The 27391-nt window shown below is 41.9% G+C and overlaps 1 pseudogene; it reads left to right on the top strand.

The window, feature by feature from the left end:
• Window positions 1–428: 428 nt before the first annotated feature.
• Window positions 429–27391, top strand: part of LOC149229110 (cell division cycle 20.2, cofactor of APC complex pseudogene) — a 76455-nt pseudogene continuing 49492 nt past the window's right edge.

Below are 27391 nucleotides of genomic sequence, written 5' to 3'. Positions count from 1 at the left end.
ATTATAAAAATACTGTCTTTTCATTTGATACTATCCAAATTCATCCAATTGACCAGATGGATATGCATAGACAGACTGATGGGATGTCATTTTCCACTATGACTATTACAATTATGTCTCTTTCTAAACTTAGGACTACCCTATCCAATGTTCAATCTCATCTTAAGTTAGAAAATATTTCTTCCTTAGCTAAAGATAACATAATAAAAGCATTGGAGGACTTTGTAATTAAAGTGGGATATGATCCCAAAGATGTAAAAGTTGCAGAGTTACTTCTCAAAAATAAAGATGCAAACATTGCTACATTGAAGAAACAGCTAAAGCTACCTTCTACAGAGGATCCTCTAACAAATGATATAGCAGAGAATGAACAACAAAAGGAGGGCATGCTCAAGCTTATCATTGAGCAAAATATATAGCTGAAGAAAATGGAAGAGTGGATTGAAGAGTTATTAAAGGAGAAAGAAGCAACACAGCTTGCTATGGTTCTAGTCACAACAGTCCCAATGGAAGTTGTAGGTACAGATCCTAGCTCATCATCAACAACCATTGATTCTACTTCAACAGCAGCTGATCCAACGATATTATCACAAGAATTGGCCACACAAAAACAAGAAAACGAGAATTTATTACAGAAATTCCAAAATTTAGAATTGCATAAAGTAAAAAAGGATACTTGTATGTGCAGGAGATGCAGAAGTCCCACAAATTGGAACTTAACATCAGAAGTTGGAGAGTGAGTCCCTAATGGTAGATACTTTGGCTCATGTCAAGGAAAATATCTAGACAAAAATCAACCAATCCATGACAGATGTATGGCCATTCATACAGAAAATTTTTTAGCAGCAAGAACTCATCACCAGATGCAGAGAAGTGATAGAAGAACAGAAAGTAGCCTTGAAGACCAAGCCAACAGAAGCCACAAACATGATCAAAGTGTTAAATTAAAAAAAAAAACAAAGAAGAATTAGAAGAAATAAACATCTCTGACAGAACAACTACTATCTTAGAGATTAAAAAGGTATTACAAAAGAATAATTTGATCAACCAATTAGAAACAAAATGTCAAAATCTGGATATTACTGTCAAAAGATTTCATTAAAAGTTTAATGTCTTGAATCATAAAGGACTACTAGGATTGGTAGGTCTGAATGATAAATTGATCAAATTAGAATATTATTGCAAGGAATTGTATGCTATTGCAGTGGACAACTAAATTTGCAGGAGTCAAAGGACAAATAATAGGGAAGGCCTTTCTAGAAGCCTTGGAGTTTGATTTAACCATCATGCATGAAATTAAACATTTATTTCTCGCCAAGCCAAATTTCAAGAGGTACACAAAAGTGGATGAAACATTTAGAAAAATGGTGAATTTGGAAATCCCAAGTGAAGAAAGATGGGATCAATTGTGTGAAACAATTTAGTAATTTTTGATTCTAACAACATGACAACTCATCGGTATTTTCAGGCTAGATCATCAACAGATTCCCAAAGGATAGAGCCACCTCTTCAGCAGTTTCTTGATTCCTATTATATTGCTCTATTTTTGTACTTTTGTACTATTTTGGTATGTTATTCCAAACAGATTGTAGATCTTTTGCAAATTTTGTATAAATAACTCCTTCTTTATTATGGGTTGAACCCTTGAACAAGCTATCAAGCAGATTTGTACTAAGCTAGAGCATTTTTCTGGAATAATAAAAGATTATGCATTTACCTCATATAGTCTGTTTCTCTGTGAGTTGTATTTCATCTTGTTTATTTATTATGTTTTCTTCATATAAATTAATTCTTTTGCAGTTATCCGATTTAAAATTTAACTGAGTTTCAGTCTAATTTTGAATCCTCTCTGAAGTTGTGATTTTAAATAAGAGAATAGTTACAAAACTATTTGTTATTGTAAGTTCCTCTTTAAATAAAAATTACATCAGATCTCTATAACAGTTTAATTATATTTTGTTGATTAAGTAAACATTGTTTTCTTAATTTCTTCTTATAACTGGTTAAGTATTTAGTTTGAATATTAAATCAATTATACTTCTCCATTTTCTACTTTTCCACCCCATTAAAATCAAATTAACTATGTGTAGTTAAAGATTAGCTTTTTATTTTACCTGGAAATCTACTAAGTTTGAAACACCTGTTTATAAAATTGTTCACTCGTCATCCAATCATTTAAAACAACAAAACATTATAGATGCTTTGGCATAACTAATTGACCTAGAGTTATCTCAAAGGACAACTGTGTGGTTAAGGTATTTTAACTTATAGCCTTTTTGAGTTAAATATTTGATTCATGGCCTTTGGGTTTGAAATGGAGCATTATGGTTTTGTTTTGAATAATTTGAATCTTCTTTGAGTAGAAATGACTTATTAGTATTTGCTTTGAACAAAGAATTTAATATAACTAGATTGGTACTTAGAGCATAATTAGGATTTTTTATTAAATATTTGATCAAGAATTTAGTTATAAATATTTTCTTGAATTTTAGTCTTAGAATAAGATAAGCAGTACTTAGTTAAATTTGTGACTTCTAGTACCGAATGCCTGTAGGATATTAAATTAAAGATAGGGGTTGAATTTCTTAAAGCCAATAGTTCAGGTTTTTAAGTTTTCCTGGGCTCATAGAACAATACCTTGACCAGATTGTTTTGTAACTCAAAGGTTACGATATCTAGTTGACGAATTAATAAGAGGCAATTAATCTGACAAATAATAAGCCCAACACAGTTCGTATGGTATGTCTTCTCTAAGAATTATGGCTTCTATACCAAATACATAAGACCTCAATATAAAGATTGTTTTGGCTTTATGATGGAAGTTTTCATAGAGTCTTGGCATCAATTATTTATACAGTTCCATATGACCTCAATATAAAGTTTGTTTTGCCTTTGTGATGGAAGTTTGCATATAGTCTTAGCATTGATTATTTATGCAGTTCGTATGGTATGTCTTCTCTGAGAATTATGGATCCTCAATATAAAGTTTGTTTTGGCTTTGTGATGGAAGTTTGAAGATAGTTTTGGCATCGATTATGTATACATTTCATATGGCATGTCTTCTCTAAGAATTATGGATTCTATACCAAATATATATGACCTCAATATAAAGTTTGTTTTGGCTCTATGATGGAAGTTTGAATACACTCTTGGAATCGATAATCCCTTCCCACCAGTCTAATAGAGAAATAAGGACTATCCTTGGCCTTTCCCAAGTTGAGAGAGCCAGGGGAATTTCATTGTATATTTAGGTCAATCCAGGTTTGTGAAGGAGGAGATGATTGACTCCCTTCGGTTGAGCAACCTTTTGGCGCCTCTCCCTTCGGTTAAGCCCATTTATGATGAATGGATTAATGATTCATTTTCACACGAGCTGTGTATATCTCATGTTATGCTTATCAATGATGGTATATCTCCATCCCTACTACAAAGATCGTATGGTATGTCTTCTCTAAGAATTTTGGCTTCTATACCAAAAACATATGACCTCAATATAAAGTTTATTTGGAATGGCATTGACTTACAATATGGAAGTATTTAACTTATGATTTGGTTGATGGAATCGAAACCTTGTATTTTCTCAATATCACATTCTTTCTAATATATATATGTTGAGATGCATTTATCATCAACCCTAAAGTGAAACCCTAAGGAGTCTTGGAATTTTAGTTCAGGCATTCAAATGACAGAGATATCCTTGACAAGTCTCTTCAATGAGTCATATGAAATGATGGAATCTCTAAAGGACATATGAATAGTGACCCTAAGAAACCCTATATCAATAATCTTGGGGTTTGCAGTTGATGATATTATAAACATATTATAGTGATCATCAAGAAAGTGAGAAAGAGGTCTATGTCATTGTCATCATGACAGTGACATAAACAATCAATCCTATGCATGTAGTATGGTCTTTAATGCAGTAATCAATATGTAAATCCCTGAGTTTACACACCTATGTATCTATATAATGATAATAGAAATGCACTTATCCTTATGACAATGACCTCATTTCAATAGGAATCTTGATGTATCAATTTGACACCAATACTTATATAATGTATGAAAATTGAGATTAACCATTTAAGATGATTGTGGAACAATGTCTATTAATGTAAACAAAGTCAATAAATCATCAATTTTATTCCTCTGATATTTCTTCATATGTGGCACAATTTTCCCCTTCCTAGTGCTCAAATAATCAATCAACCTATGCTCACTCACAAGCCCTAATTTTCCCCTTCACGGTGTGTGAGTGGCCTCACTCACCATGGCACAAGTCTCTATATTGAGACTAATTTTGATGCTTCATTGGATGGTGTATCAACTTGTTTCATGCTTTATCCCAATAATCATTGAATGTCATAATATTTCTCTAAGGTTCTATTCAAATTTTGGCAATTTATAAGGCGTACAACCTTCCACTATTTGCACGGTTCTCTAGCTTCAAGTCGTACACTATGTTTAGGTTAATTAGTATATGTTTAATGAAGATACTTTATTGTCCTCAATACATATTCAGAATATCTTGTAAACGTTTTTCATAGGTATGGGCTCTTGTAGGTTATTCATATTCTCTATTTTCTTAGTTTGATCAATATTATAAGTCTCATGCTCATAACACACACACACATACACATATATGCCAATATTAATCATTAATATCTATGCATCGAGCATAGTTCTCCTTCAAATATCATTTTTATCATTACATATTTTAGTTATGAGTTAGAATATCGCATGTCACTTTCTAGTGATGTTTTCATCCATGACTCAATGGTATGCATACTAATGTATGTCACATTCTATGACCATTTCCATATTAATAATGAATATGTAAACAATATCCATTCTATACGATAGATAAACAATATCAAAATAAACTACGATTACTTTCACATAATTAACATGAAACATTAATAGTTATTTTAAAAGTAGAGGTGTGACATAGATCATTATTTATTCCCCATTCTATAACCAATTCTCCTTAAACAATATATAAACAATATCCATTATAAATTATAAGTCAACAATATCATAATAAATAATGATCACTTTCACACATAATGTCTAAACAAAATCATTGATCAATAACTAATAATAACTTAAAGTGATTATTATGCATTTAAATCCCTCCATACCAATGAAGGACCTGAATCCTTTGGAATTAACCGACCATTTAATAAGAAATAATTTCCAATCACCGGTCCTTACCAATGCTTGTTATATTTTTAAAAGAAATGGTCTTTCAAAAGGCCACCTCTTTGGCCCTGAGAAATTAGATGGATCTTTTTCGTAATATATATGTCGAGCACTTCTTGTGTGGGTCATGTGTCAAGGAATTAATTTGTAAGCACATGATTCAAAATGTAGTGAACAAAAATGTGTGATGGGCTATGTGGCGATGAAAAGAGCAAGAAAAAATTAGTCGTTATTATTAATGTAAGACTTTTGTAAACAAAACAAAATAATATTTTCTCTCTTGATACAAGAGGCCAATTAGGTATATTACATCATGAAATAAATTTTGACTCAGGACAAAAGGCCTAGACCACTCAGTGGGTGCTTAGACCTAGGAACCAAAAAATTTGAGCATGAAACCCATGCTTTAATAAATAAATTTTATTTTACAATAATTCTTTTTCTTTTGATAATTACATAAGAGATACATCATGTCATGAGCCAAATACAATTATGAATACCAATACTAGTTACAACTTTCAATAAAAACTTCGCATGTTACAGACCTTCAATGTCTTCTAGGGAAGATTTCTCCTCAACTAAACTCTTCTCTCCTTCTTTTGTACTTCACATTTCTTCTTATTCGCATACTTGCTCTGAAATGAAGTGCATGTGTGATGTCTCTCAAAGGCGGTCGAATTTCTAATTTATATACCCTTCCAAGGGCTCTTTAAGTCCAATCTGAGGCAAACTTCAGCTAGATAGTTAATCTGAATGTGGAGAACTTCTCCTCTCAAAAATCGACCATCCTCTAACACTTTTCAAGTTAAAAAAATGGGTTTTTAAAGATAAACAAGTCTCATAACCTCTTCAAAATGTGAGTTAAGATTTTTTCACATGATTTTAAAACAAAAAAAAATTCACATGCATCTCAAAATGTTGAACATGAAGAATAGAAACCAACATTTGATGACATAGTTCACCCCTCCTGGGCTACATCTTTGGGCCTGATCCAACATCCAAACCAATATATTGATTTCAATGGCAAATGAGTGCATACAACTTGTTGACAGTACAGTGGCTTGTTTCTCCTGCAAAGAATTTTCACTCAGAAAAATGTCTCCCTACAGCAAGTCCATAAAATGTCAACATAAAAATGACTCTCACACAATATGTCCTTGTACTCCATCATAAATCAAGAGCATAAACATGCAACTCCTCCACAATGAAGAGTTAAAAATGCTTCTCTCTTTAACACATTGAGAAAATACTTAAAAGATCTACTATACAGAAGTAACAACTATTGCAGATGAAACTAGAAGGTTGGAAAACCTCTAACCAGGCTCCCTCCATGCTCAAATATACCTCCAAACAAATTCAAAATTGACTCTACCACTAGCACTAAAAGACTTGACTATGGAAAAAGTCCATCATAAAGTTCTCAAATCAGAAAATTGAGGATGGCATTGAGACCAAGATGCTCAGAAACCCCCATCTAGGCTATTCTTGAGCTCAAAAAGGTTAAAAATTGAACAATATATGCTTCTACAAGCCAAGTGTTACGCAGTAAATTGTCACTGTCTTCCTGTCAGTCTCCCTAATGTCTCATGAAATCAAATGCACCATGCTCATGCTCTCTAAACTGGCCAAAAGACGCACTTTGCCTAAGTTTATTGCATCAGCACGTCTGTTATTAAAATAACCACGCTGACGGGCGACTTATAGTCTAACTGGTGCGCTGCCAGCGCGGAAGCACACAGGTTTCCCGCGCTGGTCGAATTTTATGCGCCAGCGCACCCTATGAAAGTATCGAGGCGCGCTGACACAGTCTGCTCTGTTTATGTGATGCGCTGTCAGCGCGTCAGTCCAGTGTTTTACCCGTGCTGATCCAGTTTGGGCGAATTTGTTCCAAAAGCCAGCCTTCCAGATGGTTCCAGGCCTGGTTATTAGCCTTGTGAATGTCGCCCTCCCTTCTATGGCATGTCTGTTCGTCATTTGGAATCACCTTCCTTGAAGATAAGCTTGTCCTCCCACCATTCATGGAGACTCCCTCTCTATTTAAACCTCCACCATTACCATGAGCAGCTAGTTTTTGGATAGTGTGGAATTCATAGTGCTTGGATTGCTGCTGCTAGTAGGTAGTTGGTGTGACAAGTGTGGTTTTGTTAGAGGAAGCTTAAGGAAGGTTGTGAGTATTGCTTGTGTGAGAGAGAGCTTTTGTGTTGGGAGAATCCACTTCCAAGGGTGAATGCTTAAGAGACTTGCTGGCTGGACCCGCAAGAGAAGGACTCAGCGTCAGAACATTGGTTGTACCTTTCTCTGTTATTGATTTAATAATAGATGACTATTGTTATGGTTCCATTCTCATTTGTCTTTATAATGGTTAATGTGAATTACATCCTTTCTGACTGATGTATAATTGCCTTTATTAGATTTCACACTTATGTTTGTCTTTCTCTTCGTGTGTGCAGGTATCTATTCACGGAGATCGTGGAAGATCGTGACCGGCCAGAGCGAAGGAGCGAGAGCGGCATCTCTTCATCAAACAATAGCGTTGGAATCCAAGTAGGTGTTCTTTGCCTCTCTTTTAATTGCAATTAGGAACTTGCACAATAGCATTGGTTGATTGTTGCTAGACCCATTCTGGGCTAGTAGGGATCGCCTCTATCCGTAGAGGGGATTTACCTCTCCAACAATTTGGCGACCATACTGGGGAGCTGGCCTTTTGTCTCTTTTGTCCATCTTTGTGTTTGAGTTTGATTGTTCTCTCTTTTTGAAATTGGGGATTAGTTCTCTGCTTTTAACCCTCCTGGTTCAATCTGGGAAGTGTCTTAATTGTTTAAAGAGTTCTGGCCTTGGTTTGGGAGTTTTTGGGCTTGATTCTGCCTCTTTTTTAGCCTCAGCGCGGTTTAAATCAAAACAGTTGCGCTGACAGCGCATAGCTGTTTCTTTAACCCTGTTGTCATCGCGCTTGTACGTAAAACAGTCGCGACGGTTCTGAAATCGAACCAGCGCGCTTAAGTCGTGTCCTTCCGCGCTGACAGCGCCAAGTTGCTACGCGTGACCTCTTGTCAGCGCACAGTTGCTGAGCGCTACCCGCGCTGATCCTGTAAAATTGAATTTGTTTCAATTTTACCTCCTGAGCCTGTTGGTTTCACTATCTCCAGCTTTCTCTACTTGGTTTATGACTTGATATTTATTGTTTGAACTGTTACACACTTGCTTGCAAAGTCTTGTTGGACGAATTTTGTTTTTGTGTCTCGTGACCTAGTGCCATCATCCAGCCTTCACTGGATTGACCTTGTTTTGTCCGCTTGTTCACTTGTTCGCAAAAGTTCGTTGTTGCTTGCCTTTGCTACTGCGGAAACCTTCCTCTTTTTTCCTTCTTTGCTTGTTTGGTTGAGGTGATTGTTGTTGAACTGATCCTTCGATTGTTTCACTACCTAGGCACAGATCACAGTTGCTAGGGTTCAATCAGCTCTTTTCACGCTTGTTGTGCTTTTCATTGAGTGATTTTACTTCTTTTTGCTCAGTGTTGCTGTCTCTCAAAATTCATTTTAAAGTGCATAGTGCCATTGAAAGAGAAATCAAACTAGCATCTTTTGCATTCAATAGTTAATGAAAAGAAGAGCATTTCATTGATTTGTGTTCTCAAAAGAAAAATTTTCATTTCTTTGTCATTAGCTGCATTAGATTGTTTGATTGTTTGAGTTCGTCTTGTTTGATTGAAAGCTCTTAACCTTCTCATAGTTAGAATTCATCGAACAAAATGGTATTCTTTGGCATGTAGTTTGCATCTAGGAAATTGTGAGAGATCATACGATAAGGCCTGAAACCGAAACTTAATTCAAGATCAACCATAAAATAAACTGAATAAATCTAAAAATGCATTGGAACTTAACGCTCATATTGTAGAGGTCTAGGCTAGAGACGTGCTCCGGCGTCGTTAAACCTAGTCACTGTTGTTTCACATTACGGTTGGGTGATTCCTCCTCTTGTGACTCGATAGTGGTCTAGCACGGATTTGAGCTCCCACGTACCGTCGCGTATATAGGGGAGACCCCACTAGGTTATCGACCTTGATCCATAGGAAGCTGAGTCTGCCGCCCTGCGAACCGTAATGCACCGAACACAGCATTCGGGAAGATTGACTGCAGTACGGAAAGTCCTTGGTTCTCATACGATTGCCAAGGTGTATAAGCAGTTTTACAGATTGCTTGGTAAACCCTTTGCCTAGAATCTCCAGAGCAGTCACTTTTGATCCTTTTTGGACTCCCTAAATGAAAAGGTGCCAGTGAGCTTCTTGTCACTTCGTGCTCATTAAACATTCGAAGGAGACTAGAGTCATCTTTTCGTCCTTTTCTCGACTCTTGAAACATGAAAAGGTCAAGTTCAGTTCCTGTGTCTTAAAAATTTATTCGGCCACGATAACATTACCTGGTTAGATTTTGTATGCGTTAGTTTGAGTAGGGTCTTTGTCGTTAGTTTCCTTTAGGGTTTTGTGTGGGGTTTGTCATCCTGGCTGACCCGTCAACTCCCGGTCCAAGTGATCAAGGTTCTCCATCTTCTGTTGCTCCTGAGGTACCAGTTGTAAGCGATACTCTTCCGGTTATCCCGAGTATCCAGCCTATCAACGTACGTGCCCCGGGCGACCCGGATTACGAAGAGGATTGGAACCCTATCTGGGAGCCTGACGAAGACGATATTCCTGTTACCCCTCCCGGTATGTCGTCTCCGATGTCAACTTCCCAAATGGATGAGACATCACCCAGCGCAGGTGAGACACCCGTGGTGTCAAGTATTGAAACTCCCATTCCAGCTACTTCTCCACTCCCTCCACGGTATCAATCAATGAGGGATAGAATAGCTGCCAGAATGCCTTCTATGACTATATGGGATCCTAGTGTCATTGCCACCACAGAACCCTTTCTTTCGCAACCCCCTAATACGCCTGTTACCTCAGTTCCCACAAATCCAACTGTTTGTGTAGCATACTCAACTCCAGTCGTCAGTGTTGTGACAACATCTTCATCTACAAACCCTGGGGCTGGTCCCTCTCACAGTCAAGTGAGCAGTGGCCAACCAGGGGTTTCGTCTGGAGTCATCGATCCTGCACAAAGTGCTCAGCCCTCTTCTGGTCCTGTTCCAGGAGGGGGGCCGTATGATGTTCATGGGAAACCCATTACGGACCCGAATTACCAAGGTCCGCTCTTTTATTATGATTCTAACGGTCAGTACCTCGAGCACGTTCAATCCACGCCTCGTCAACCTTTCGTTGAAGTCTCGACACCGTTAGACATTACTTACGATCCCGTTACTCATACTTTTCATGGGCGCCAGCCAATTCCTGGACAGCCCCAAGGACCACCTAATCTAGGCCAGCCACCTTATGTGCAAGCCCCCCAAGGGCAACCACTATATGGGCAGTCTTACCCAGGACAATCTAGGGGTCCACAAGGACAACCCTACCCGAGACAACCTTCGGCCATGGGAGTTCCGTCCTTTTCCTATCAGAGTCAACCTTCTGGTTACCCAGGGCAACCTGGTATCCAGCAAGGTTATCTGTCTGGTCAGCCAGGGCAGCCTTACATCCAGCAAGGTCAACCTGGTTTCCAGCAAGGGTATCCCCCTGGACAAGTTGGGCAAAATTACACCCCTCAAGGTCAACCAGCAGTCCAACAAGGGTATCCTTCTGGGCAGGGGGGCAACCCTAGGTGCAGCAGGGCCAACCCACTGTCCAGTCTAGTCATCCTTCTGGGCAGGGGGGGCAACCCTACGTACAGCAGGGCCAACCCGCTGCTCAGTCCATGCAACCTTCTGGGCAAGGGGGGCAACCCTACGTACAGCAGGGCCAACCCACTGCTCAGCCAGTACAACCCTCCAGACAAACGGGCCAACCCTCTATGCAACAAGGCCAACCCACTGTCCGTCCTACTCATCTAGCTGGACAGGCTAGTCAACCGCAAGGTCAACCAGCCATCCAGCCAGCTCGGCCATCTGTTCCGCAAGGAAAACCCGTGGTTGCTCAAGGACAACCTGGCACCCAGCAAGTACATCCTTCTGGGCAAGCAGGTCCATCCCAAATTCAACCAGGCCAACCTTCCGGCCATATGATCCAAGCCCAGTCGGTTCAAGGACATTATTCTGGGCCTCAAACTCAAGTAGGCTATCAAATGCAAGGCGGGCCACAGCCCCAACCTTCCTACCAAGCGCAGCCTGCTTATCAGGCTCAGTATGGAGCCCAGCAAACGTATGGCTACCAACAACCCCAGGGGAAAACTCAGTTTACCCCTTACCAAAATTATCAACAGATGCAGGTCGCTCCCTACCAAAATTATCAGTACGCTGCACCTGCGGGTCAAGTTGCTAATACATGGGGTGCTGGGGGGCAGACCCAGGGTCAACTGTCTGCATATGGACAGAATACATATGGGCAGAACCCCTACGGACAAGGTCCCTATGCGCCGGGCCCTTTTGGGCCAGGTCCATCGGGACAAGGTTCTTATGTGCCAGGCCCTTTTGGGCCAGGTCCATCTGGACAGAGTTCGTGGGGGCAACCACCACCTGGTTGGAACCCTAATACTGCCTCGAACCCACAGCCACAAATGTCCTTTAACCCTCAGTTGCCATTCTTAGCGACGTTGGAACTTCCGGATGTGTCCAAGTTAACGAATGATCCCATTCTGCATAATGCGTATTGGCCACCAGTTCCAACTAAAATACCCGGTGATTGTCCAAAATTTGATGGCAAAGCAGGCGAGGATCCTCAAGCACATGTTATGACCTATCACCTCTGGTGTTCATTGAACTCATGGCTTGATGACTCTATCCGACTTCGCCTCTTTCAGAGAACTCTCACCGGCTCAGCCGCTAAGTGGTACATTGAGCTGAATCGCGGCATGTTTCAAGATTTCAATTCGCTGGCTATGGCGTTTTTAACTCATTTTCAGTTACCCATTCGGTACGAGACAGGGACAAATCTCCTCACGTCTCTAAAACAGGACACGGCTACGCACATATCTGATCATATACATGAATGGAGAAGGCGTCGTCGCTTGATCAAATTCTGGATTCCTGATCAACTCCTGACCGATTGGTTTACAACTTCCTTTGTCCCTAAAATTGCAAAAGACATCGCTATGGGAGCTTGTGTAACTGAAGAGCAAGCGATCGCGCGAGCTTAGTACCTAGACTTAGTGTACTCTCAGTCAGGTACCCTATATGATTATTTTCCAGATGCCCCGAGGCCTGGACAGACCAAGGCTCCGCCCAAACCATCTGTTGATGGAGTCATTGGCTCTGTGAATTCGTCATCGAAGAAATCGGCCGCAAACCCTGGGAAGCAGAAACAGAATGCTTCTAATGAAAATGCTTCTCAGGGCCAATCTAATCTTGGAAGTACCTCTGAGGTAAACGCCGTTCAGTCCACCGCGGCGGATAAATCCTCAAAAGGGAAAAAGAAGGGGAAAGCTAAAGATAAATCTGGTCAGCCCAAGCAGGATGCCCCTAAACCTCCACCCGAGGAAGGAGCTAAACGAAAACCTAAGTATCCTTGTCTCATATGTGATGAGGATCACTACACTAAGGACTGCCCAAGGCGGTCCGAAGTTAGTCGGTTATTGAAAGGTGCTCCTGGGACCCCTGCCGTGCTCAAAGAGCCTTTCCCTTCCCAGCAGACTCAAATGGTGGTAGACCCATCTCAATCCTCTTCCTCGTTCGGTTCTCAAGTGTTCATGGCTGGCACGATCCCCATCCATGTTTCAACTCGAGCGAAAGATTATCCATCTCGTGCCGGGAAAGAGCCGGAGGTTCCCTCCAGCGCTCCTCCGTCTAGTTCTAGTCCTCTCCATATCGAAAGGCCCAGCACTGAGACGATCCCCCGACCCCCTCAAAAGGGTGTACTCAGGAAGTCATCTTACAACCCTAATGCCCGTGCTGCCCAGCACTATAGCATTGTTGAGGACTTAGCTCAGGCTCCGTCTGCTATGTCCGCTCTAGAAGTCCTCCAGAGCTGCCCCTCCCAGAGGAAGTCCCTGCTATCAGCGATTGGTGGCATCGACCCGGCAGATTCAGATTTGATTTCTTTCGATCTCGAGGGTTTTACACAGAGACTGCCTCACCAAGTCGCTTTCCTTATACAGGTCATCATCAATAACAGAACGATTCATCGTACGGTTATTGATGAAGGTGCCTCAACCTGCATCATGTCTGTTGCTTGCTGGAAGGCGATTGGTTCCCCTGCTTTGAGTCAGTCCCCTACGACGCTAGAAGCTTTCGATGGAAGAGAATCTCATCCTTACAATATCCTCCAACGCTTACCCATCTCTTTGGAAGGAAAGACCGTAGAAGTAGAGGTTGAAGTTGTTGACGCCAATCTGACCTACAACCTCCTCCTCGGACGGAGCTGGACATACGCCATGCAGGCCATGGCTTCCTCCCTGTTCCGTGTCATCCGTTTCCCTCACCAGGGGAAGATTGTCACGGTGGACCAGCTCTCTTTCTTCGCCTCTTCTTCTGAAGGTAATGTGCCATTCGTGGAGCATACCTCGAAATCACTCGTGAATGTGGGTGCTGGACTTTTCAAAGATCCCACTTTAATGGGAGTCTTTCCCCACCCACCCCCCAATCTCGCCCCTATCAACATGATCTCTGTACGCTCTGATCCGTGGGTTCTTCCTCCTGCTAATCAGGAAGACTCTTGGGGTGATATGATGCCGTTGAGCCCTGCCGAACTCAACTACATCGAGATTGTCGCTGCATCGGCTCCCCCTGATGAACCTGCTCTTCCGAGCAGTGTTCCCGATTCATATGATCATTTCCCTTGGCTAGGAGATGAGGCTACATCGGATCCATTGAAGGAAATATTTCCTTCCGACGAAGCCATCATAGAGACCATGTCTCTCGAAGAGCTCCCTTGGTCAGATCACCACCATCGCTCTTCGTTTCTCCCTCCCCATCCGGAAATGACCGCATGTCTCGAGCGGTTTGCTTCATGTGTCCCATCCCCGCCCCTCCAAACACCCATTCAGCTGTATCAAGTGTCAGAGGGAAATATGGGAAATATCACGCAAACCCAACCGATCGACATCTCTGTCAAACCAGGGATCGTCGCAGACATTCATATCGGAGTCACTTGCACTCCTGAGGAAGTTCAGCTCTATACCGCTCTATTTCGCGAATTTTGTGATGTCTTCGCATGGTCCTACGAGGAAATGCCCGGCATCGATCCTAATATAGTGGTGCACGAAATACCTACGTACCCCGGTGCTAAGCCTGTTCGTCAGCGCTTACGCCCAGTGCACCCCCGAAAGGCTGCAGCCATCAAGGCCGAGGTCGAAAAGCTTCTTAAAGCTGGTTTCATCTACCCCATTCCTCTTACGGATTAGGTGTCTAATATAGTCCCTGTGAATAAAAAGCAGGGTACTATCCGGGTCTGTGTTGACTATCGTGATATCAACCGTGCCTGTCCGAAGGATTACTTCCCTACGCCCTTCATCGATCAGCTTATTGATGAGTGCGCAGGAAGTGAGATTTACTCGTTTATGGACGGCTTCTCTGGCTATAACCAGATCAACATTGCACCCACGGACCAGCATAAGACAGCTTTTATTTGTCCTTGGGGCACCTTCGCCTATAAGAAGCTTCCTTTCAGTCTAAAGAATGTTGGCGCTACATTTCAACGTGCAATGTCTTATGCCTTCCATGATATTCGTCACATTGTACAACCTTACCTGGATGACCTTCCGGCTCATTCAACTAAGCGTCAGGACCATCCCTCTCATCTTCGCGAGATTTTTCTTCGCTGTCGCCACTACCGCATCAGGCTTAATCCTCATAAGTGTGTCTTCTCCGTAGAATCTGGCCGACTGCTCGGGTTCATCGTCTCCCGAGAAGGCATCCGTCTGGATCCCCTCAAAGTTGAGGCCATCTTGAATCTTCCTCCCCCTGCCTCTTTGCAGCAATTGCTGAGCTTGCAGGGCAAAGCGAATTTCCTTAGACGATTCATTCCGAATTATGTCGAGGTAGCTAAGGGTTTCACACGATTATTAAAGCGAGATACACCCTTTCGTTGGGATGCCATCGCCCAGGAGTCTTTCGAGCGACTCAAGGACCTCCTTGTCTCGGCTCCACTCTTAAGACCTCCGAACTATCACCGTGATTATTCTCTCTATCTAGCTACCGCTGACACCACCATCGGCATGGTTCTGGTGCAGGATGATGATGATGGCAATGAGCACGTTATCTATTACCTTAGTCGCAATCTCTTGGATACAGAAACTCGCTATGCATATGTCGAGAAGTTGGCATTGGCAGCTGTCTGCGCCGTCCAACGATTCTGGCACTATATCCTGTTGCGTACTACAACCATGATTTCCGACTGCAACCCTATGACCTACATCTTGTCGCGTCAGCTGCTGGGGGGCAAGTACTCGAAATGGATTGTCATCCTACAAGATTTTGACTTGGAATTTACTGCTGCCAAGTCTAAGAAATCTCTGGTCTTTGCAGAACTGCTCTGTTCTTTGCCATCCCCTTCTGTACCATCCCGTTCGGAAGAGCATATCCCGGATGAAACATTGTTTCTAATCAGCACCCTCGACCCTTGGTATGGGTACATCATAGTATATTTGTAGATGTCTTCCTTCTGTCCTGATGTATCGAAAGACGCTCGACGAAGGATTCGTCACCAATCTCAACCCTATCGCATTATTGGCGATACCCTGTACCGCCTCGGCGTTGATTCTGTTCTCCGCCGATGCTTGACTCTCGAGGAGGCTGAGCGGGTATTGAATGACTGCCACTCCGGTGCTTGTGGTTGCCATATGTCTGGATATGCCACCGCCCAGAAAATTCTCCGTGCTTGTTATTTCTGGCCTTCTATCTTCAAGGATTGCATCCTTACCGTCCGTGCATGTCATGAATGCCAGGTCTACCACCGGAAAATGCGTGCACCTCCTGCACCACTGCACCCCGTTGTTACCGTAGGTCCATTTGCCAAATGGGGCATCGATTATACGTCCTGTAACCCTCGTTCGGCCGGGGGGCATGGGTACATCATCGTTGTCGTGGATTATTTCACCAAATGGGCCGAAGCGATGCCTACATTGAACGAAGACGGTTACACAGCGGCGCAGTTCTTGTTTAATCATGTCATTACTCGGTTCGGAGTCCCCCAGGCTATTGTCACAGATCACGGAAAACATTTCCGTAATCACATGATGACGAAACTAACGACCCAGCTAGGCTTGCGTCAAGATAGCTCGACGTCGTATTACCCTCAATCCAACGGCCAAGTTGAAGCCGTGAACAAAGTTTTGATCACAATGCTCCAACGTACCGTGAATACGCACAAGTCTAACTGGCATCTGATGCTGTTCCCTGCCTTGTGGGCTTACCGGACCTCTGTGAAGGATGCCACCGGTTTCACTCCTTTTCAGCTTGTTTATGGACTGGAGGCCACCCTTCCTGTTGAGTGTGAGATTCCTTCGTTAAAATTAGCTGTCGAGTTGCTTCCCAACACCACTCCGGTGGAGGAATGACTTCTCTATTTAGAAAGGCTAGACGAGACCCGTCGCTTAGCCTCTCTAGCTATTGAAGCGCAAAAGAAGAGGGTTAAGGCTCACTTCGACAATACCATTCAACCTCGTTCCTTTGTTGAGGGAGATTTAGTACTGCTCTATGATCAAGCTAAGGATAAGCTGGGGGCAGGTAAACTTGAATCCATGTGGCTAGGCCCCTATATCGTGAAGAGAGTTTTGCAAAAGGGGGCATATGAGCTGATCGATTACGAAGGAAATCCTCTTGACAAGCCCCGCAACGGGCTCTATTTGAAAAAATATTATGCATGATTTCGTGCACCGAGTTTGTACATACGTGTGTTCTTAGCAAGTGTGTCATGTGTGCATGATTTCTAGTTTTGCTTTGGTGTGAAGGCGTGTTTGCCTCTTATTTTGTTTTCTGCTTCTTGTGCAGATGTCTAGTACACCTTACGTTGGCTTCGCCGATGGCGCCTGTCGTAGTACTTGCAATTTGTCTTCTGCGGCGTGGGCGATCTACGATCCTCACGGCAAGTTGCTAGATCTTCAAGGCGTATGCTTGGGCCGTACCACCAACAATGTTGCCGAATACAGTGCTGTAATTGAATTACTAGCCGAAGCAGTTGATCTTGGCATCCGTGCTTTGGTGGTAAACCTGGACTCTCAACTTGTTGTTCATCAACGCATTCTAAGGTTGTATTTGCGTGTGAGATTGTTAGAAAGGAATTTTGATTATATCACATATCAACACATTCCGAGACGATTAAATACGTTAACTGATGCATTGGCAAACCATGTGTTGGATAGGCATTTGCGTAATAGATAAACATCATACAAGAAGACATAGAAAGCATAATAAGACCATAAGATAAGCATATGTAAATAATTTCTTTTTCAAGCATAGTTTGCATATGTGCTTTTAAGCTTGCATAAAAATTAAAATACATGGGTCGTGTGTTGTGCAACTGATACATAGATCACATTTGTATTAAACATTTGCATAAACATATTAAAAAACATCATCACATGTGAAACGATCCATCCAAAAACAGTATATATATATATATCGTGTGGCGCACTGAGGCGCTCAAAAATAAGTGTATATGTCCAAAAAATAAAGTCGGTGTCCTCGGTACATCCGAGACATATGTCTCTCAAAACATCAGTGGAAGTAAAACCTAGGTGACTACTGATCCGGGTTATGCTCTCTATAGCATACTGCTGCCCGTGCCACTCGCCTCAAAAGGCGGTGCATCCTGGGTGCCACCCCCACTGTGTGGATCTGATGCTCTATGGGGACCTCCTCGACCCCCTGGTAATCTGGCACCCCCTCCAGCAAACCCTCGAGGTTGCGAGCTACAGTCTCTGACGTGTCAACTCCCGGAGGAACTAGGGCCAGGGCTCCAGCTCCTTGCCCCTCTCTCCGTGCCGTTGGGGCTAGGCCAATGGGTCTCACGGGCCCCACATCTGCACACCGTGACATTTATCAAGACATGTACATGAAAAATCAAAAACATCAAAAAATATTAAAAGGATATCAAGTGTCTTACCTCCATCGTCCCAGTGCTCTCCCACGGGCAGTAGCATGTCAGGATCGTTGTGGAAGTCCATACCAGCATATGGCCAGTCCTCTACAATGACAACCTGCCGATCCAGCCACTCTCGGAAATACACTCCCCAAGACGCTGGGCGGCCTCCACCTCCACGTGGCATGACGCGGGCCCATCGACTGGCCCTCGTCTCCTGAGGACCTCTAGGTGGATCCACAGCCATGGTCTGTAGCTGTAGGGCCGGCACCCGCTCCAGCATGAGCGGAAGTAGAAGCGACCCATATGCAAACTGCTTCGACTCTCCGCGTCGGCAGTTGTTCAGTTGCCTCTTCATGCTAGTCGTCACAGCTGCTGCCCAGTTGAAAATGGTGGGTTGTAAGCACTCCAGAGCTAGTAGTAGTTGGGTCTTTGAGGCCTCATGATTGGCCAAAGAGCCCGCTGCCCGTGTCACTAGAAAGAGTATGGTGCGAAGAGGCATGTCCTCCACTGTCGGAATACCAACTTTCCCGCTCCGTGTTTTCACAGCCCGTGGGCACACTCGAGCCATGAGCTGATCAAGAGTCTCACCGCTGGGTCGTTGCCCCTCCAGGATGGGCATCTGGCCCCGGCGTGACAATCCAGTCAAAAAATAAATGTCCGTGGAATCAAACTCAATGTCCTGGCCACGGATCGTGAATTTTCCATCCACTGGATTCCAAGCTCTGATTAAGAGCTCAAGCAAGTCAGGTTGCGCCCTCAGGCGCGGAGTAAGGAAGAATTTCAAGAACCCGCATGCTCGCATTGCATTTCGGCATTCGGCAAGTGCATAAGCGGCTATATCCTCATCATCGTGAGCTCTCTCTTGCCAAACAAAAGACATTTTTCCCTGCAAGACCATGAAAAAATATTAGGATGCTAACCGTTGAGATTTGTACGTTCATTTCTTAAAAAATAAATCTTTACGGCGCCAGCGCGACTGTTTTTAAAACAGTCGCGCTGATAATGGCGCACCGTTGTTTTTTCCTTGGGTCAGCGCGGAAGCACACGTGTTTTCCGCGCTGACCCATGAGGTGGTACGTGTAAATGTAAATCGATCAGCGCGGACCCGAGCGGGAAATCCGCGCTGACCGAGAGCGCACCAACGCTCAAAAAATTTGCCCAAAGGGCCACTTCCCACCGTGGAATTGCTCCCAAAAAGACTCGAATTAAAGCGCAGAGGGAGGAGAACCTACCTGGAACAAGCTGCCGGATGAATGGTCTCTGTACGGGCTGGAAATCGCTCCGTCAACCTTGCAGCTCCTCAACGTTCTTCACAACTCAAAATGGTAACAATGGTAAAAAATGACTTTTACCCTTCTATTTATGGTAAAAAATTCATAATTAGCTATAATTTCTTATCAATATGGGTTTTTGTCATATTTTTACCATGGATTTAGCACTAATTTCACTATATTATGCTGTTATGCATGTTTTATTATGTTTTTTATACATATCGAACAGGTTTATGCGGGTGGTGTTCTTGTGTAGGTTATAGTAACTGGCGTGGTCATAACGATTTTTCGTGCACTTGGTCCCAAAAATGTCATCTTTAAGCTCTTTTCCGACATGAATCAAGAAAAGATGGTCGAGCTTCCTTTCGGCTCGTTAAAAGGAATGAGAGGCGGTCGTTTTAAGCTCTTTTTCCGACCGTTTAACTTAAAAGGATTGCCGGGTGTTTGTCGTTTCGCACTCGTTATTGGCTCTGAAACAACGTGCTTCCAACCGCTTTTTTACTTTTTCGGGTCGAAGCTACTATTTACGAAAAGTACTCCTCGATCGTAATGGTCGGGCGGTTCTTTTGAGCGTTGTTTTATACTTTTTCGGGCTCGAGAGACACAACTTTACGAAAAAGGACCCCCCCGGAGTTTCCTTTTCCGCTGTCTTTTCAGACTCTCTAAACAAGAAAAGACGCCGAGCTCCTCCTATGTCAGGCTCGTTAAAACTCAATGACATCAGACTTTGTCTCCAAGCATATGCTATCCCTGTCAAGCTTGTCATCCAAAAATAACTGGGGTACCTGCCAGAAATGGTGGGGAAAATGAAACTGTAATAATGGTCGTGTCGGCAGTATGTCGCTCTTGAACATGACACTCATCTGCATTCGTGTCTGGGTGGGGATTTCTCATCTTGTTTTACACTAGCCTCCATGGGTTTGGGTTATCCTATTTGACCTATCATCTGCTCATTGCCTTGTCACCATGACCTCTGCTCATTTGATGTCAGATACTGCCAAATCCGCTTTTGTGCCGCCGATATGTTCAAGAGAAGTTGACCTCTGCAAGATTACCACCTCCCTCTGATGTCTCACACAAAATATTTTATCCTTCTCTGTCTCGTGTCGATGATGTGGGAAACATTATGGCCCACCTTCGATTAGGGTTACTTCCTGTCGACTTCAGCTCATTATCCAGGAAGGTGACCTAGGGACTCCCTTCAGGTGCCTTAGAGCCTGCATGCCTCAATGGCAGGTTCTTCGTGTTCGACGGAGGTTTTCATCATTGGCCTCCGATCGGATGATTCTGCGGGTGTTCGACACTAGCTCATTGATTCACACGCTGCGGATTGTACCTCTAAGTACCTTGAGGACCATTGTCATTATTGGTGGTACCTCTCGCGTCTGTTAACAGTTTTCATCATTGACTGGTAATCAGACGATGTTCATGCATGTTCGACTTCAACTCATGTATTCACATGCTTGAACTTGTACTTTGTTCAGGTCGGGATGGAGCGCAAGACCCTGGTTTTTGTCTGTTATGAACCAGGCTGCGATTTTGTGGATTGTTATTACATGACTCATTGATGGATGGCTGCGCCCATACCTGAGTCTTTGGGATGGCTGCGACCATACCCTCTTATCTTTATGGTCTCTTCAGCTGGGTGGCTGCGTCCATACCACAGACCTTCTTCGTATGTCTTTTGGATGGCTGCGCCCATGCCTAGACTACATGTGATTGAGATATCAGTTGTACATTCGCGCAGGTCCTTCCTGGTGATGTTCCAGTTCAGCAGTTTTGTAAAGCAGTTCACCCGTCCCACTCTCTCGGGCTTCATGCTTTAGGGGGCATCTGTTACACAGTAAATTGTCACTGTCTTCCTGTCAGTCTCCCTAATGTCTCATGAAATCAAATGCACCATGCTCATGCTCTCTAAACTGGCCAAAAGACCCACTTTGCCTAAGTTTATTGCATCAGCGCGTCTGTTATTAAAATAACCGCGCTGACGGGCGGCTTATAGTCTAACTGGTGCGCTGCCAGCGCGGAAGCACACGGGTTTCCCGCGCTGGTCGAATTTTATGCGCCAGCGCATCCTATGAAAGTATCGAGCCGCGCTGACACAGTCTGCTCTGTTTATGTGATGCGCTGTCAGCGCGTCAGTCCAGTGTTACACCCGCGCTGATCCAGTTTGGGCGAATTTGTTCCAACAGCCAGCCTTCCAGATGGTTCCAGGCCTGGTTGTTAGCCTTGTGAGTGTCGCCCTCCCTTCTATGGCATGTCTGTTCGTCATTTGGAACCACCTTCCTTGAAGATAAGCTTGTCCTCCCACCATTCATGGAGACTCCCTCTCTATTTAAACCTCCACCATTACCATGAGCAGCTAGTTTTTGGATAGTGTGGAATTCATAATGCTTGGATTGCTGCTGCTAGTAGGTAGTTGGTGTGACAAGTGTGGTTTTGTTAGAGGAAGCTTAAGGAAGGTTGTGAGTATTGCTTGTGTGAGAGAGAGTTTTTGTGTTGGGAGAATCCACTTCCAAGGGTGAATGCTTAAGAGACTTGCTGGCTGGACCCGCAAGAGAAGGACTCAGTGTCAGAACATTGGTTGTACCTTTCTCTGTTATTGATTTAATAATAGATGACTACTGTTATGGTTCCATTCTCATTTGTCTTTATAATGGTTAATGTGAGTTACATCCTTTTTGACTGATGTATAATTGCCTTTATTAGATTTCACGCTTTTGTTTGTCTTTCTCTTCGTGTGTGCAGGTATCTATTCACGGAGATCATGGAAGATCGTGACCGGCCAGAGCGAAGGAGCGAGAGCGGCATCTCTTCATCAAACAATAGCGTTGGAATCCAAGTAGGTGTTCTTTGCCTCTCTTTTAATTGCAATTAGGAACTTGCACAGTAGCATTGTTTGATTGTTGCTAGACCCATTCTGGGCTAGTAGGGATCGCCTCTATCCGTAGAGGGGATTTACCTCTCCAACACCAAGCTCTGCTATTTTTCTTGTAAATTGACAAAAAGTGCTAACTACGTGACAATTTCGCCCTTTTCTTAGTCTATCGAGCGACAATTTTGCCCAGGACTGACGAGATTCCCGTCGCAAAATGTGAAATGTGTTGCCTCATTAAATTGCACAATGACACATAAGCTCTGAATTTTCTGCCTTGTCAGCGGTCGCATGGTGCCCATGTGGCTGGGGGCTAGGCTAACTTGTCGCCCCCCTCCGACTAGCCCCCAAAATTTAGGTCGTTAGTTACATGTTGGGCCATGTGACTGGGGGTCTAGGCCTTAACTTCCTCCCTCGTCGAACTTGGCTCTCTACCTGGTCCTGTGATGCCCATAGCACGAGGGGTTGATGTTGAATCCCTACCCCCTTCCAATTTTCACTCTTTTGTTATTGTGCACATTCTTATGCCAAACTTTGTCACGAGGGACTAGGGTTGGTCCCCACCCCCTCCAATGTTATTCCTCCGGCAATGTCGTGTGGGTGGTTTGTGACCAGGGCTTAAGGCTAACGCTCGGCCCCTATCCCCCATATGTGCCATGTATAAAACTTAAATATAACTTGGTTCCTATGCATATTAAGAACTTGGTTACGCATCATGCCACATGACTAGGGGACTAGGCCTTAACTACCACCCCCGTCAGACTTAGCTCTTTGCTTGGTCCTATGGCACCCTTATCACTGAGGGCTGGGGTTGAATCCCGCTCCCTGTCAATTGGCACTCTTCCTCTGCTGCGCACAATCCTATGCCAAAATTTGTGACCAGGGGCTGGGGCTGGTCCACTAGAGTCGTGTGGGTGGTTTGTGACCAGGGGCTAGGGCTAATGCCCGGCCTGTCTCCCCCATATGTGCCATGTATAAAACTCAAATATAACTTGGTGCCTATGCATATTAAGAACTTGTGCATGGTCTATTGGTAAGGCATGGAGTTGATGCCTGGAAAGTTGAGGGGTCAAACCCCACTTAGGTCTTCGGTCCTCCTTTGCAATTTTTTTTCCAAATCTTGTTATTCTTCTTCTCTTATGGATCCAAATTTAAATACCATTTATATGAAACTAACCAATGGATTTTTTTTTGTGATGATCTAGTGAGTTGGATGTTTCCCCACCCACAAATTAGCTCCTTATTCCTTTTCATCACCATGTTTCTTATTTGTTTGATGTAATTAGGAATACATGATAGATAAATGAGGCTTTGGTGGAACTTGTAGTTATTAAATCCTCATTTTAAAGTAGCATTTAGTAGGATGTTACTTCTTTAAGTACCATCCTCATTAGGTCATGCGAGAATGATAATGGGAAGTTAATAAATTATGGAAAGTATTTAAGAGGTGTCTTGGAAGGTAGTTCACGAAGCAAAATATCAAGCCCTTATTTTTATCTCAAGGATTGGAATTTCTTAAATGAGTTTTCAATTAGTCTCAAAAGTAGAAAACGACAAATTTCCACTACGTATGGAATGAGTAGGGAGATGGATTTTATGGTATATCATGTGTGTAGATTTAATATCCGCATAAAGTTATTTATGATGAGAAATGGATATACAAAAGGTTGAATTGTATAAAGGATGAAATTTTGTATAACAAATGAATGTGTGGAAGGTTGGGTTATGTAGTTCTTCCAGACACATAAAAAGGGATGTGTATAAGGGTGTGGGGAGTAGTGTGTAGAAAGGGATATGTGTGGAGAGCGAAGATGTGCGGAAAGTGGGGTTATGATATGTTTCTGCACATGATATCTCTAGGATTGGAATTTCTTAAATGGGCTTTCAATTAGCCTCAGCAGTAGCAAATGAAAAATTTCCATAAGTATGGAATATGAGCAGGGAGATGGATTTTATGGCATATCATGTGAATAGATTTGATATGTGCAGAAAGTTATTTATGACGAGAAATGGATATACAAAAGTTCAAATTGTGTAAAGGATGAAATTGTGCATAACAAATGAATGTGTGGAAGGTTGGGTTATGCAATTCTTCCAAACACAAAAATGGACGTGTACAAGGGTGCAGGGAGTAGTGTGTAGAAAAGGAAATGTGTGGAGAGCGAAGATGTACAGAAAATGGGGAAATGATGTGTTTATGCACATGATATTCATAGAAAAAATGACTAAGTACAAAATAGTTGGATATGGCTTATATTATAGGGTGATGGTGATGGTACACAAAAATAAGTCAATAGAACCATATGCTAATTATTTGCATAATATTTGAGTAGGCTTTGACTTCTGATTTTCAATTAACAATAGCCTTTAAATCTAATGAAGCTTATATATTTGCACTGTGTAGGAAAATACTTGACAATAGACTATTACATGTCTACTTTGATTGCCCTATTGGCAAGAAATCTTCATGATAGACAAAAATATCCTACTTTGTTTAGTACCTTCTTTACGATCCATCCAATGTTAATGTTGTGTCAAATTAATGCACCTAGTGATATTTTCCTCAAGTTATAGTATGCTTTCAATCCTATACCTATTGTAGAAAATAACACATGTGATTCATAGAGGTGTGATTCCATTACCATACATTTATCCAAAAGCTCAAGATGATCAACCAAAAACCTAAGGTATAGAAGAAGATGGTGATAAGGTATTAGGAACCCAAAAATTGGATTACTTCCCTGCTCATCCTCAAAACAATTTCTTACTATACTCCATGTTCACTAACAAACTTTGTAGTTCTAATGATTATATGATGTGTTTTTTGTATAGATGGCAGGAAGAAAGCATATGGAGACAATATATTTTTGTCAATAATATTATATTTTGTAAAATCTAGGCCATACGAATTTACACATTTGTTGAAATCTTACAAAACAAATCCTTAAAAATTGGTTCTAGACTCTTAAGACATAGCCTTTAAAGTCATCCCAATTTAGTCATCTTAAAAATAGGTGCAGTGGATGCCTAAAAAAAAGCAAGAACCATTTTCAAAACATGCATGTGCGATCTCTTTGATAAGACATTGGATTCTTCTACCAATGTGTTCACCTCAACAACAAATCCACTCTCTTAAGCTCACCTCAATAATACTTAATCATCACCGATTAGCGAGAAGCAAGATCCCCAAAAAGGGAAAAATTGCATCCAAGAATTTGAGCCTTGCTCTATCTAAAACGTAGACATAGTAAGAAAAACATATTACAAGCAAAGTAAGTTCCCAATTGTCTTCTTTCCATAGCCCATGATATTGTAACAAATAAAAATCATGAACCATTCATAGTTGAAATAGATTAGTGTAAAGGTGAAAATACAATGCTTGAAGAATGAAAACTTCGTGATTTCTACAAAACACCAGGTATGTACTTCAGATATCAATGAAATTTTGAGAAAACATTGTTGGCATGATGAGGACTACATAGATTGGAAATGCCTTGGGGATACAAGCCTTGTTGCCTTGTATAATAAAACAATGTATTAGGGTGACAAAGATAAAGCTACTTCTAACACAAAATAGTAGCTTTCTACCAACTTTGTAGCCTACATAAAGAACTTATTATAAGTGGAAGAGAGCTAGTTTGTTTTCATTTCGCTAGAAGATTAGTTAGTGCTAGTTGTGGAGGAAACAATGATCATGATATTTTTATTTCCTAGAGGGTGATATCATTGCATTGAAAAAATCCAATAAGGTTAAACATGTGTGTTTTTACCCACTTTCTTCGTAGATTATGGAATCATTAATTTATAGTTTGGGAAAAGAAGTCCTAGATCATATACTCTACATTCAAATGACTCTCCCATTTATGATACTTATGGTCTTTGTGTTGGTGGATATTCATATTTGGGATGCAAACAAAAGGGATTGTTGAAAATGTATAATTAATAGCATAGAACCACAATCTATTATTGTTTGAATCCAAACCCATCTTCTTGTCCTTGCCAACCATTAAGTAACACATATATTGTACTTTTGGTATGGTTTATTTAAATATGCCACCACATTTTGAGATTGATACAATTGACCTTGGAAGTAGCTGCCAAGGAAAACTTGACACTAGGAATATTCTTATTAAGCGAAGAGGAATCAATTAGATATCTTTATAGCTAGTCTCTAATTGTGGACCTATCAACTATAATACAATGGAAGAATGGCTAGGTCAACCAATTCTGATTACCAATTCTGGCCTTTAAATGACTCAACCTAGCCATGTGAAATATTTAACTGGGTTGTTTTTTATGATTCTTGGTAACAAGAAAGGAAGTAATCAAGTCTATGGCGTATCTAGAACAAAAAATGTCACATTTTTGTATATGGAAAAAGCACACACAAAGGATACTATATTTTCTAAGCTTGAGATTGTTCATTGCAACACAAAGGAATTTGGTTTTAGCAAGGAAAATGTGTGTGATAGAATGGGCACAAGAGGTTGAGGAATACGACATCTCTAAGGTTTCTTGAATGTGGAATGATATAGATAACATGGTTGGGTTGTTGATCCCTATTCAAATCCTTTCGAGAAGAGTTGTCATCGTTGGAAGTGAAGCAAATTTAGATTGTATCATTGTCTATATTTGAAAGGGGATCAATACTAAATATTGTAACCAAACTAATCCAAATGATCTATATCGACAAACATTAAATCCTCTTATAATTCAAATCATATCAAATAATTATCTAAAATAACATTACATTGTAATATAAAAAACAAAACCAAGAGAGGAGTCCGTGTAACCACATTCCATTTGAACATTTCATCAAACACGTTGCATGCAAAATCTATACAACCACATTGGGCATATATACCAACAAGCTTACTTTTCATAAACATATCATAATAAAACCTTGTCTAAGTATCTCTTCATGGACCTTTGCACTATGTTCTATACTTGTCATGTTAATGCAAACTAGAAAAGCGCTAGTAAAAATGGAATGATTGT

Source organism: Pinus tabuliformis, chromosome J (assembly GCF_031772625.1).
Source record: "Pinus tabuliformis cultivar Carrire ecotype Pingquan chromosome J, CPIR1, whole genome shotgun sequence".
In the NCBI taxonomy this organism is placed as follows: domain Eukaryota; kingdom Viridiplantae; phylum Streptophyta; class Pinopsida; order Pinales; family Pinaceae; genus Pinus; species Pinus tabuliformis.
Note: the sequence above shows the minus strand (reverse complement) of the source record. Positions and strands in the feature narration are given on the sequence as shown.